Source organism: Chiloscyllium punctatum, chromosome 24, assembly GCF_047496795.1.
Source record: "Chiloscyllium punctatum isolate Juve2018m chromosome 24, sChiPun1.3, whole genome shotgun sequence".
In the NCBI taxonomy this organism is placed as follows: domain Eukaryota; kingdom Metazoa; phylum Chordata; class Chondrichthyes; order Orectolobiformes; family Hemiscylliidae; genus Chiloscyllium; species Chiloscyllium punctatum.
In genome coordinates this window covers 36,628,957-36,643,538 of record NC_092762.1, presented here as the reverse complement: position 1 = coordinate 36,643,538, position 14,582 = coordinate 36,628,957, and the positions used below count along the sequence as shown (strand labels likewise).

At 43.0% G+C, this 14,582-nt stretch overlaps 1 protein-coding gene across 5 annotated transcripts in view; it reads right to left on the bottom strand.

Moving 5' to 3' along the window:
* Window positions 1-14,582, bottom strand: part of LOC140494454 (phospholipid phosphatase-related protein type 3-like) — a 141,536-nt gene that overhangs the window by 77,813 nt on the left and 49,141 nt on the right. The gene's annotated exons all lie outside the window — the stretch shown is intronic.

Here is a 14,582-nt window from a genome sequence, read left to right as displayed (position 1 = left end):
ATTTCTGCTCCTAGTCTTATGGTCTTTCAGTGATAGCCAAGTCACATAACAGCCTGACCTAACAACCTAGATTAGTCTGTCCCTGTCCGTGTTCTGTCCAATCAGTAGGGCAGACTCACTGAAGATGGTGGCAACCCAAGAAGTCTCATGGCATCAGGTTAAACATGGGCAAGACTACCACCTACTACCCTTCCTCAGGAGGACGAAGCAATGATTCTCCACACTGTACATCACTTGGAAGAAACACTCAGGGTAGCAAGGAGATGGGGTAGACTCTATTGGGGGACTAGAGGGGAGTGGTAGGTAGTGAAAGAACCAATAAAAGGGAGAAACCTACTTGACCCGGACAGTATTGTGGACAGTGTAGGTTACAGTACAAAACAACAAAGAGATGTTGATAGACTATGTGAATGGGCAAACTGTGACAGATGGGATTCAGTGTCAGAAAGTGTGAGGTTATCCACTATGGACCAAAAATAGATAGATCAGTGTGGCTTCTAGATTGTATGAAGTTAGAAACAGTGAATATCCACAGTCATTTGGGGATTCAAGTGAATAGATCTTTAATATTTCACAAATAGGTCATAAAATAATTTAGAAAGCTAACAGAATGCTGGCCTTTGTATCTAGTGGCCTGGAGTATAACATAGAACATCGAACATAGCAAAGTACAGCACAGAACAGACCCTTTGGCTCACAACGTTGTGTCGAAATTTAATCCTAATGTCAAATATAGTAACTTAACCTGCGCACCCCTCAACTTACTGCTACTACTTAATGCTACAATTATACAAAACCCTGGTCAGACCCCACTGGGAGTAATGTCAGCAGATCTGAGTACTACACCTTAGGAAGGACAGATTGGCCTTGGAGGGGTTAGACATAGCTTTACAAGAATGATACCTGGACTTCAGGGTTTAAATTATGACGAGAGGGAATACAAACTAGGCCTGTTTTCTCATAGAATTTAGAAACTTAAGGGTGATCTGATAGCAACCTTCAAGATATTAACAAGAAAAAAGTACTGATAAAGATAAACAATTTCCACTGATTGGAGAGTCTAGAACTGGAGGCAGAGTCCAAAACTTGGGGCCAGACCATTCAAAAGAGATGATGGGAAGCACTTCTACCTACAAGATGTTTGCTGCTGTCTTCCAAAAGTGACATGTGATGCAAAATCAGTTGTTAATTTTAAATCTGAGGTAGATTTTTGTTGTTAAGACAGCTTATTAAGAGATATTGGTTAAAGGCAGGGATTATAGGGTTAGGCCTCTGTACAGATCAGCCAGGATTTCATAGAATGGTGGAACAGACTTAAATGGGGGAATGGACTACTCCTATTCCTACGTTCCTCCAAATGTAAAAACAACCATTCTGTGAGTCTATGCTTCTCTAACTATTTTGAATCTGAATGGAGCAGATTCAGATTATATCTAACAGACCAAAACTGGGCTTTGAGGAAGTGCTGAGAGACATTAGCAGCTGCAGTAGCACGTGCCTCACGACATCACTTTCTAATCCTTGGGTCTACCCTGGAGCAATGAAGAATTCAGGAGAGCAGCTCTGGGCAACCCTACAACTGAGAAATACCAACCTGGTGACCCTACAATACAGGTTGCCAGGAATATCAATACAGCTGGACCAACACTTGACACACAGAGAGAAGCGATCCCAGACAATGGAGCAGATCCAAGCTCTGCAGACCTGACACATCCCATGGTGACTGGTGGGAGGCAATTAAAGAACTAACCAGAGGAGAATGTTTCACAATATCCTCATCCTCAAAAACTGGAGTAGCCCAGCACATCAGTGCAATAGGCAAGGCTAAAGCATTTGCAGCATCTTCAGCCAGAACTATTGAATGGATGATCCAACTCTAACTCCACCTGAGGTCCCCAACATCACAGACGGCCAATTTGATTTGCTCCATACAATATCAGTAAATAGTTGAAGGACTATTGAGAACATTCTGGCAATAATATGGAGAAGTTGTTTCCAACCAGCTGCATCCTAGCTAAAACACTAGTATCTAATGTAACATATTAATCTCTTCACTGCCAATATACAGTGGCAGCCATATTTATACCCACATGGTGCACTGAAACAACTCATCAAAGATCAACAGGCAGTACCTTCCACAACCACCACTTAGAAAGTCAAAGGCAGCAGATAAATGGGAACATCATCACCCTCCAAGCAACTCACTGCTGACTTGGGCTTAATTCAGCCTTTCTTCATTGTCACTGGGTCAAAATGCTGGAACCACTTGGATGTGGAGGATGTGGAAGCTTAGGAGAGGGTGCAGAAGAGGTTTACCAGGATGCTGCCTGGATTAAGGGGTGTGAGCTATAAGGAGAGGCTAGAAAAACTAGGGTTGTTTTCTCTGGAGCAGAGGAGGCCTGAGGGGAGATGGGATAGAAGTGTTCAAACATTATGAGATGCACAGTCGACAGTCAACGTCTTTTTCCAGAGTTGAAATGTCTAATACTGGGCAGCATGCATTGAAGGCAAGAGGGGAAAGTTCAAAGGAGATGTGAGGGGCAAGTTTTTATTTACACAGTGAGTGATAGGTGTTCAGAACATGCTGCCAGGGGTGGTGGTGGAGGCAGATACGATAGGGGTGTTTCAAGAGCTTTTAGATAAGCACATGAAAATGCAAGGAATAGAGGGATATAGACCAAGGGCAGGAGGAAGAGATTTACTGAATTTGGTATCAGATTTGGTGCAATATCACGGGTTGAAAGGCCTGTTCCTGTACTGTACTGTTCTATGTTTTACCTCATTAACTACACAATGGGCCCCTGCTCCCAAAGAACTACAGTATTTTAAGAAGGAACTCTGACAGTTTCACAACAATCAATTCTTATTTAGGGATGGACAATTAATGCTGAATTCGCTACATAAGCACATACCCTATGAAGGAATTTAAAAAACAGACCACTCACTCAGCATAGAATGTGTGATCGATTGTACATTATGGTCTTGGGATAATGGAGAGTAGATGATGGCAATCAGGCCGGTGTCAGTTCCAACTAAGGAAGAAAACATGTGGGCTGCAGAAAATGAGGTTTCAGATCAAGGGTGGGGGCATGTCCTATGCGAGACCTTTGGGCGAGATTTTTCACTCCTGAATCAGGGGAAATCTTGATAATGCTAACCCTACACAGCAGAATTTGTGCCGGATGTCCTAATTTTTTTTGTCCTGGGTTGTCAAGGGAGAGAAAACAGAATAAGTGATATTAAGTGAGAAAGTTTATCTCAGCTGTACAAAATAGCACTTTATCCCTTAATGCCCCTCGTCCCCGACTTCAGGCTCTCACTCACCTCTCTGATATCCTCTATGACAGCCTGTATCATTTTCCCCACTCCCAATGCCACTTTATAGCCTCTCTGCCCATCTTAGTGTCAACACATGAACTCCCTCAATGCATCCTTTGATCTTACACACTTCTTGCAAACTCACCCAGTATTGACCATGGGCAGATCTCAGGTGCCATGGTGAAATGAAATAAAGTACTGTATGCCAAGTGAGAAATGGATAATGAAGTACAGACAGGAAGGCGGAGTGAGACCATGACCAGGTCAACCATAATCTTACTGAGGTTCCAATATCTAGGTAACCTACTTCCGTTCCTAAATTTCTAATAAACCTTGTTGATAAAATTGATTGAACATACTTCAAGTGTTGGAAGGTGATAAACCCTTGTGAAAACACATTTATACTTCCAGTCCCACAAAACATTGGAGCTGTCAATCAAATTTTGAGTCTACTGAGAAAGGGTGTGTGGAAGGGTCACCCCAGACCTGAAACGTTAACTCTGATTTCTCTTCACAGATGCTACCAGACCTGCTTGGTTTTACCAGCAACTTCTGTTTTTGTTTCAGAGTTTACTGGCCCAACCCACCCACCCTATAATAATGAGAGTTTGTGGAGTCAGGCAAGTGATATTTGTAATAATTATCCTCAGGCAGTTTTGTGAAACTGAGAGATAGGATTGAAATGCATAATTACTTGACAGGACCACTGAGCTTATTTTTATGCACAATACAGTCATAGAATGTACAGCACAGAAATAGACCTTTCAGACCAACTCATCCATACTGATCAGATAACATAAATTAATCAAGTCCCATTTACCGGCATTTGGCTCATACCCCTCCAAATCCTTTCTATTCATACACACATGTTATATGTTATTAAATGTTGTAATTGTACCAGCCTCCACCACTTCCTCTGGCAGCTCATTCCACACACGCACACCCTGCTCTGTGTGAACAAGTTGTCCTTTATGTCTCTTTTATGTGTTTCCCCTCCCAACTTAAATCTATGCCCTCTAGTTTTGGATTCCTCTACTCTGGGAAAAAAAGATCTTTGCTATTCATGCCCATCATGATTTCATAAACCTCTATAAGGTCACCCCTCATCTCCAAGGAAAACAGCCCCAGCCTATTCAACCTCTCCCTATAGCTCAAACCCTCCAACCCCAGCAACATCCATTTAAGTCTTTTTTGCACCCTTTTAGAACAAATTTCTCCATACAGCAGGAAAACCAGAATTGATCACAGTATTCCAACAGTGGCCTAACCAATGTCCTGCACAGCCACAACATGACCTTGCAACTCCTATACTCAGTGCAGTGACCAATTATAGCAAGTGTACCAAATGTCTTCTTCACTGTCTTAAGCAACTCCACTTTCAAGGACTATGAGCCTGAACCCCAAGGTGTCTTTGTTTGGCAACACTTCCTGGGACCCTGCCATTAAGTGTATATAGTCCTTCCCTGATTTGCCTTTCCAAAATTAAATATCTCACAATAATCTACTGTTAACAATCCTAGAAAGCAGCTAGCCTCTCTGAAAGTGATACCTGGAATTCTCCAGGTCAAATACCAAAAGCCTACGAGCCATGGTCTGGACACGTCAATGGAAATTAGATTCTCTCAGAAAGCAGCTGCCTGTGACCCACTGATGTGCTAACTATCCAATCCCACCTCCTGCTCCCCACAGGAAAATAATCAGGTGCAGGGATCAAGGATGAATTGGTGAACGGGATCTAATTTAGCCAGGCCATTTGAATCTTTGAGAGTGTGATGGTTCATTCAGAGGAACACTGAGCTGCCTGGAATTGATTCAGCTGGATTGCTGTTGAGTCACAATTGCTGACTGTTGTGAAACAAGGGTCTCTTGATCACTGGGCAGAAGTGAGATATCAATATTGAGTAATAGCAGCTCTCCGGTGGTTAATATCGAATGAGGATTCTGAAGTAGCTTTCAGCTAAAAGAGCAACAGCAGCAGTTATTCTTACAGATGTCTGAACACTCAGAAGAAGCAAAAGCAACAGTGAAGATTTGAGATGTCTGTGGATTTATTGAAGGGTTGGACCCTGAGGAGAAGTTGATGCCTTCCTAAAATATTTTTCAACATTAAGATGCAACAATGATGTGCCACATAATCACTGCTGGCATCTTATACGTTTTGCCACCTCCACCAGTATGTGGTATCGGGTAAGATTTCTTTGAATTAGTCACAGCTGCAAGTCCTCCTTTGTCTTGAGTCTCTTTAGCGTTTAGTGTTAGAACAAATAGCATTGAAAAGTATCTGCAGAAGAGGCCACTTTTTTCTAAACAGGAAGATTTACTGAAGGATGGCAACGAGTACAACTACAGTTGGTCAGGCATAATTAGAGGGATAGATGAAATGAGAGATCTCGGTGTGCAAGCAAACAGAACCCTATAGGTAGCAGCACAGGTAGACATGGCTGTAAAGAAGGCATATTGAATTCTCTCCTTTTTCTGCAGAGGGATAAAATACAAAAGTAGGGATATAATGATGAAACTGTATAAGACTGATGCAGCTACAACCAGTCGCCACATTCCAAGGGTCAGAGGTTCAAGCTAAGTGGCAGAAGGATTAGAGGGGATGTAAAGAAAAAGGTTACACAGAGGGTGGTGGGTGTCTGGAATTCACTGCCTCAGTTGGTGGTGGAGGCAAAGACTCTAAACTCTTAAGAACGACCTGGATTTGCACCTCAAGTGCTGTAAGCTGCAGGGCTATGGTCCCCGTGCAGGAAGATGGGATTAGAAAGGGAATCTGGGTGTCTTTGGGTTAGCACAGGCAAGATGGTCTAAATGGCCCCCTTCTGTACTGTATCATTTTTGTGGTTCTAATGATTAGCACCTTCAGGAGTGTTCCTTCTGCATATTAAAGTAGAGCATCTCGTTTCCATCCACTGACTGCGTGTGATGTCAAAAGAATGTGTGAAGACAATGTAACATGAACATGAAGTCCTTCAGAACCACAATCTGATGTAAGGTTTTGATAAGTGACTTTACTGAAATGATTCCATGGATTAGAAACTTTAGTTAGGAGGATAGCTGAGAGAAATTGGGACTGATAGTTGAGAAGAATAAGTGGAGATTCAATAGAAGTTTTCAAAATCACTGGACAGAATGGATAGAGAGAAACTGTTCCAACTCAGAGAAAGGCTGAGAATCAAAAGGTGGTGTGGAAACAGGTCCTTCTCCACCATAACAATTCTGTGATTCAATGACAACAACCATAAGAGAACATGGATGGTCAGTATTTTCTAACAACCTGTTCAGATATGTCATTACACACTTCAAGGTGGGATTCCAACTGGGTCATCTAGTCCAGAGATAAGGACATTACTACGGTGCTACTTGATCCCTTTGAGGACCTGAATGGTATATTTGACTCCACTGCTTTGAAAGTGCAGTTAGTGTTCAGCAGATAATGCTGCATGATCCCACACAGGAAGGCAGCATGCTGCAGAAAGTAACATCCCTGCTTCTGAAAGCTCAGGGTTCAAGCTCCACTCCAGAATTGATGATCATTTATAATATGGCCGTAACCTCCCCCCCCCCCCCACCCCGCCCCCAATGAGTCTCAACTTGCAAAACCTTCTGATGTACATTGAAGACAAGGGAAAGAAAGAGAGATTTCCTGGTCTGCCATATGAGACAGAATATTTGAGGCAAAATATAATGACCTTTTTTCTGTTTTTGTAATCTTTGTGGAAGGTATAACATTAGCATTACAGGACACGAGCCTAGTTTTCTGCAAAATGATTCAATGGAACCTTTCCCACAGGCCTCAAATGGACAGGTCGGGCCTTAGTTTTAACAGAGTTGTGATGTGGAAGTGCTGGTGTTGGACTGGGGTGGACAAAGTCAGAAATCACATGACACCAGGATACAGGCCAACAGGTTTATTTGTAATCACAAGCTTTTGGAGCATAGCCCCTTCGTCAGGTGAAGACTTCACTGCTCTAAAATCTTGTGATTTCAAATAAACTTGCAGTACAATACCTTGGTGTTGAGTGACTTCTGACTTTAATAGAATGCTGAATATAGGATTAAAGACAGGATTCTTGGTAGTGTGGAGGAACAGAAGGATCAGGTTGTGCAAGTACATAGACCCCTCAAAGTTGTCACCCAAGTGGATAGGGTTGTTCTGAAAGCACATGATCGAGGTATACAAGATAATGCGAGGAATAGATAGAGTCAATAGCCAGAGACTTTTCCCCAGGGCAGGACTGACGGGTATGAGGGGTCATGGTTTTAAAATATTAGGGGAAAGGTATAGAGGGGACACCAGAGGAAGGTTCTTTATGCAGAGAGTTGAGATGCATGGAATGCGTTGCCAACGATGGTGGTGGAAGCAGAGTCATTGGGGACATTTAAGCAACATGGATAGCAGTGAGTTGAGGGGTGTGTAGGTTAAGTTATTTTATTTTACATTAGGATTAAGCCTCAGCACAACATTGTGGGCCAAAAGGCCTGTTCTGTGCTGTACTTTTCTATGTTCTAAAAGTTGAATGGGAAAGTGGGTCATTCTGGTTCGGTGGTTAGAGTGCTACCATAGAGCATGCCTGAATCAGATCAATCTGATGGGTCTCCCATGGTAGTGTAACTCACAGACATAGTATTTTAGAGTCATGCAGAATGTAAACAGACACTTCGGTCCAACTCATACATAGAATGGGTTTCCTAAACTTATCTAGTCTCACTTCTCTGCATTTGGCCCATATTCCTCTAAACCTTTCCTATCCACATACCTATCCAAATGTCTTTTCAATACTGTAATTGTACTAGCGTCCACCACTTCCTCTGGCAGCTCATTCCATACACGCACCATCTTCTGTGTTAAAAAGTTGTCCCTTTTAAATCTTTCCCCTCTCACGTTCAACCTATGCTGTGTAGTTTTGAATTCCCTTACCTGAGGGAAAAAAACCTTGGCTATTCACCTTATCTGCACCCCTCATGATTTTATAAACCTCTATAAGCCTTTCTATAAACCTCTCTAAACCTTTATAAACCCTCAGCCTCTGATGCTCCAAGGAAGAACGTCCCAGCCTCTCCAGCCTCTGCCTATCGCTCAAACCCTCTAGTCCCGTAACATCCTGGTAATTGTTTTTTCTGTACCTGTGAATAAATTGTACTTGTTCTGATGTTGGATATTCCTGTCTATTCCTCCTGTTGCCAGCACTCCTATGTCTCCAAGAAAAGCCAGTGAGACTGCAGACTTTGTAATGTCTGTGTTGCAGCCAACTTCTGAAACTGTCTTCAATTCAATCACTCTGTATCTGATAGCAGGATGGGGTGGTGGGGAAAGAGAGACCACTTCCTAGCTGCCAAACTGGTTTAGACAGAGAAAGGTGTCTATTAAAAGCACTACAATCTATATGAAAAATGATCAGGCTGCTGGAAGCCTGGGGCATTACATTTGTTGAAATCCAAGGCTGGTTAATTCTTTAATGAATGGAGCTGATTGTTTTCTGTGTAACCGAACATTACGTCGGGACCATGTGTACTGCATTTTCTTGGTCATATAAAATGTCATGTTAAAACCCAGATTGATAGTAATCATGGACTTGTAAGTAAAGACCTTTCCTTGGAGTTTCTGAGCATGCCCCCACCCCCATCTATAGTGGGGAATATTTTCGAGCTGCTAAGCTGATACAGTGGTTCTGATGGACTGTAAAGCCAAGAGTCTGCTCTGCCAGGCATTAAAGCTCCCATAACACGACTTGATTAGCATGGCAGATTCTATAATGAGCTGTTCTTGACTAACAGCTTCAAGGGCGAGACCTGGATTTTTTTTTAAAAGAGTCAGAAGAACTTCAGGGTCATGCAAAGGTGGCAAATGGGGCACAACTCTGGGATTCAGAATTTACCTCAAGTCCCAATGGTTCCCCACACCCTGCACTCTGTGTCTGGCTGACTCCATTTCTATTTTGGGGGAGGGGATGGGAATATTGGATATCTGATTCCCCCACCCCCATAATTTCCAGGGAGCTGGCCCAGTTTTTCCAGGATTCATGGTCACAGTTCTTCAATGGAGTCATGAACCATCGCCTACAATCAAGACCATTAGAATGGTTGGTGCGAAAATGTCTTACTAATGCCCCCTTTGCCTAATCCGTGCCCCATTCATTCCAAATTTGGCTCAATTCATGTCCCTTCTGTGCCCATTCACTCAGCAGACATTGTTTACATAACTAATGTAAATATAAAATGCATATAATAACAATGAAAAATATACAAACATTGAGACAAAAATCAGGCTTTTGGAAATCATATTTTGAGAAACAATCTGTTTTTGCACTCTTATGGTCAAACAAACCATTAAAATGTCCACAGCAAGACTTCACACACTTCACAGCTCTGAACAAACGAATGTTGAGACATTGGTAAAAGAGACCACAAAAAGAACAGTTTATTTCAAGCACTTCGAAGTTCAAACAAGTAAAGCCAGAAATTCACTGAACATGTGAAATCAGAAGCCCCTAATAATGTAATGCCTGGGTTCTCAGCTAAACCTCATTATAAATGCTTTCCATTATTATTGGGTGGCTCATTGATTTTCAATGTAATGTACACTTGGCATCATTGATCAGTGCATGGACTTGGGATGTCATGTCATGACTGTACAGGACATTGGTTAGGTTACTTTTGAAATATTGAGTGCAATTCTTTTCACCCTGCTATAGGAATACCGCTGTTAAATGTGAAAGAATTCAGAAAAGATTTACAAGGATGTTGCCAGGACTGGAGGGCTTGAGCTACAGGGAGAGGATGAGTCAGCTGTTACTTTTTTTCCTTGGCATTGGAAGTGAGGGGTGACCTTTATAAACCTCCATAACCTATAGAGAAGTCCAAAACTTCGAGGACATAGATTTAAGGTGAGAAGAGAACAGATTTAAATAGGACCTGAAGGGCAACATTTTCATGCAGAGGGTGGTATGTGTATGAAATGAGCTGCCAGAGGAAGAGGTGAAGGCTGGTGACAATATTTAAAAGGCATCTGGATGATTCCATGAGTAGGAAGGGTTGAGACAGATATGGAACAAATGCTGGCAAATGGGACGAGGTCAGATTGGGATGTCTGGATAGTATGGACGAGTCGGACTGAAAGGTCTGTTTCCATACTGTATGACCCTATGATGTGATAATGTGCATGAGAGGAACTGTGTTGGCATGGGCATTTGGGGGCCATGGGGAAAGTCAAGGGGTGGCCATGGAAGGTGTAAGGGGCCAGGGTATGAATAAAAGGATAATGTCGGGGTTGGTAGCCTTATGCTATTACTTCATATACCCCCAACTTCCTGCAACAGATACTGAGAATATCAGGGCACTTTTGAGCTGAGGCAAGTCAGGAAATATCCCAGTCAGCAGAGCCAGAAATTCACTTCAATTCCCATCTCCAGCTACTGGTTTTGATTCCTAAAATCTGGCTGAGTATCCAAATGACACGCCAGCTATTTCAGAAGTTTAATTTTAAATCAAAATCTACAAAGGAAAAGCTAATACAATTCTTTTTGTGGTGGTGTTGAAGTTGTCAGATCACCACAAAAAACATTAATGATACAGTGAAGATAAAACAGGCCTACCATTATCGAGTCACAGGGATTTACCACACAGAAAGAGGCCCTTTGGCCAATCACATCCATATTCATCAAAACAGCCACCTAAGTGCTCCAATCGTATTGATCAGTCTGGCCTACAGAGTCCAAGACACCTAGTACCTCTCCTTATTGACTTACACTGACAGCCAGTTCCTGAACCCTTTTAGCCATTTTATCACGACATCAGGGCAAGAGTTATAGCTGGGGGCAGGGAAACTATGATGCGGTGAGGCACGACTTAGGATGCGTGCCTTGGAAAAGTAGGCTTCAAGGCAAGGGCGCAATTGATATGAGGAGCTTGTTCAAGGAGCAACTATTGAGTGTCCTTGATAAGTATGTACCTGTCAGGCAGGGAGGAAAGGGTTGTGTGAGGGAGCCGTGATTTAATAAGGAATTGGAATCCCTTGTTAAAGGGAAGAGGGCGGCCTATGTAAAGATGAGGCGTGAAGCTTCAATTGGGGCGATTGAGAGTTATAAGGTCGCCAGGAAGGATCTGAAGAGAGAGCTAAGAGCAGCAAGGAGGGGACATGAAAAGTCCTTAGTTGGTAGGATTAGGGAAAACCCAAAGGCTTTCGATAGGTATGTCAGGAATAAAAGAATGACTAGGGAAGGAATAGGTCCAGTCAAGGATAGTAGTGGGAAGTTGCGTGTGGAGGCTGAAGAGATTGGGGAGACACTGAATGAATACTTTTCGTCAGTATTCACTCAGGAACAGGACATTATTGCCGATGTGAATACTGAGTCACAATTAATTAGAATGGACAGCTTTGAGGTATGTAGGGAAGAGGTGTTGGAAATTCTGGAAAGGGTCCCCTTGGCCTGATGGCATTTATCCTAGGATTCTCTGGGAAGCAAGGGAGGAGATTGCAGAGCCATTGGCCTTGATTTTTATGTCCTTGTTGTCTACAGGAATAGTGCCAGAAGACTGGACTATAGCAAATGTGCTTCCCTTGTTCAAGAAGGGGAGTAGGGATAACCCTAGTAACTATAGGCCGGTGAGTCTCACTTCTGTTGTGGGCAAAGCCTTAGAGAGAATTGTAAGGGATAGGATTTATGAACATCTGGATAGGAATAATGTGATCAAGGATAGTCAGCATGGTTTTGTGAAGGGCAGATCGTGCCTCACAAACCTTATTGAATTCTTTGAGAAGGTGACTAAGGAGGTAGATGAGGGGAAAGCGGTAGATGTAGCGTATATGGATTTTAGTAAGGCGTTTGATAAGGTCCCCCATGGTAGGCTACTGCAAAAAATACAGAGATATGGCATTGAGGGTGAGTTGGAGGTTTGAATTCGGAATTGGCTGACTGGAAGAAGACAGAGGGTAATAGTTGATGGTAAAGGTTCATCTTGGAGCGCAGTTACTAGTGGTGTTCCGCAAGAATCTGTTTTGGGACCATTGTTGTTTGTCATTTTTATAAATGACCTGGAGGAGGGGCTAGAAGGTTGGGTGAACAAGTTTGCGGATGATACGAAAGTCGGTGGAGTTGTTGACAGTGAGGAAGGATGTGGCAGGCTATAGCGGGATAGAGATAAGCTGCAGAGCTGGGCAGAAAGGCGGCAAATGGAGTTCAATGTGGGTAAGTGTGAGGTGATTCACTTCGGCAAGAGTAACAAAAAGATGGGGTACTGGGCTAATGGTCGGATACTTGGTAGTGTGGATGAGCAGAGGGATGTCCACGGTGTCCATGTACACAGATCTCTGAAAGTTGCCACCCTGGTAAATAGTGCGGTGAAGAAGGCATATGGCGTACTGGCTTTTATTGGTAGAGGAATTGAGTTCCGGAGTCCTGAGGTCATGTTGCAGTTGTATAAGACTCTGGTGCGGCTGCATCTGGAGTATTGTGTGCAGTTTTGGTCGCCATACTATAGGAAGGATGTGGAGGCACTGAAACGGGTACAGAGGAGGTTTACCAGGATGTTGCCTGGTATGGTCGGAAGATGGTATGAGGAAAGGCTGAGGCACTTGGGGCTGTTTTCATTGGAGAAAAGAAGGTTTAGGGGTGACTTGATAGAGGTGTACAAGATGATTAGGGGTTTAGATAGGGTTGACAGTGAGAACCTTTTTCCACGTATGGAGTCAGCTATTACGAGGGGGCATAGCTGTAAATTAAGGGGTGGTAGGAATAGGACAGATGTTAGGGGTAGATTCTTTACTCAGCAAGGAGTGAGTTCATGGAATGCCCTGCCAGTAGCAGTGGTGGACTCTCCCTCTTTATGGGCATTTAAACGGGCATTGGATAGGCATATGGAGGATAGTGGGCTAGTGTAGGTTAAGTGGGCTTGGATCGGCGCAACATCGAGGGCCAAAGGGCCTGTACTGTGCTGTATTTTTCTATGTTTTATGTTCTATCAGTCCAGATACAATAAAAAACAGAGAACTTTACAGTGCAGTACAGGCCCTTTGGCCTTCGATGTTGCACCGATCTGTGAAACCCATCTGAAGCCCATCTAACTGACACTATTCCATTATCATCCATACGTTTATCCAATGACTATTTAAATGCCTAAAGGTTGGCGTGTCTACTATTATTGCTGACAGGGCATTCCACGCCTTTACCACTCTCTGAGTAAAGAACCTACTTCTGACATCAGTCCTATACTAATCACCCCTCCATTTAAAGCTGCATCCCTCATACTAGATAGCACAATCTGAGGAAAAAGGTTCTCACTGTCCACCCTATTGAATCCTCTGATCATTTTATCTGTCTCTCTTAAATTACTTCTCTCTAACAAAAACAACCTCAAGTCCATCAGCCTTTCCTTATAAGACCTTCCCTCCATACCAGGCAACATCATGGTAAATCTCCTCTGCACTCTTTCCAATGCTTCCACATCCTTCCTATAAAACGACGACCAGAACTGTACGCAATACTCCCAAGTGTGGCTGCACCAGAGTTTTGTACAGCTGCAACATGACCTCATGGCTCCAAAACCCAATCCTTTTACCAATAAAAGCTAACACATCATATGCCTTCTTAACAACCCCATTAACCTGGGTGGCAACTTTCAGGGATCTATGCACATGGATACTGAGATCTCTCTCTGCTCATCCACACTACAAAGAATCTTACCATTAGCCCAGTACTTTGCATTCCTGTTGCTCCTTCCTAAGTGAATCACCTCACGTTTTTCCACATTAAACTCCATTTTCCACCTCTCATTCCATCTCTGCAGCCTATTTATGTCCCTCTGTACTGTGCAACATCCTTCTACACTGTCCACAACTCCACCAACTTTAGTGTCATCCGCAAATTTACTAACCCATCCTCCTTTGCCCTCATCTAGGTCATTTATAAAAATGACGAACAGCAGTGGGCCCAAAACTGATCCTTGTGGTACACCACTAGTCACTGAACTCCAGGATGAACACTTCCCATCAACCACCACCCTCTGTCTTCTTTCAGCTCGTCAATTCCTGATCTAATATGCTAAATCACCCTCAATCCCATGCCTGCAGTTTTTCTGCCATAGCCTACTGTGGGGAACCTAATCAAACACTTTATTGAAATCTATATATACCATATCAACTGCTGAACCCTCATCCATCTGTTTGGTTACCTTCTCAAAGAACTCAATAGAGTTTGTGAGGCATGATGTACCCTTTACAAAACCGTTGACTATCCCTAATCAAATTATTCCTTTCTAGATGATCA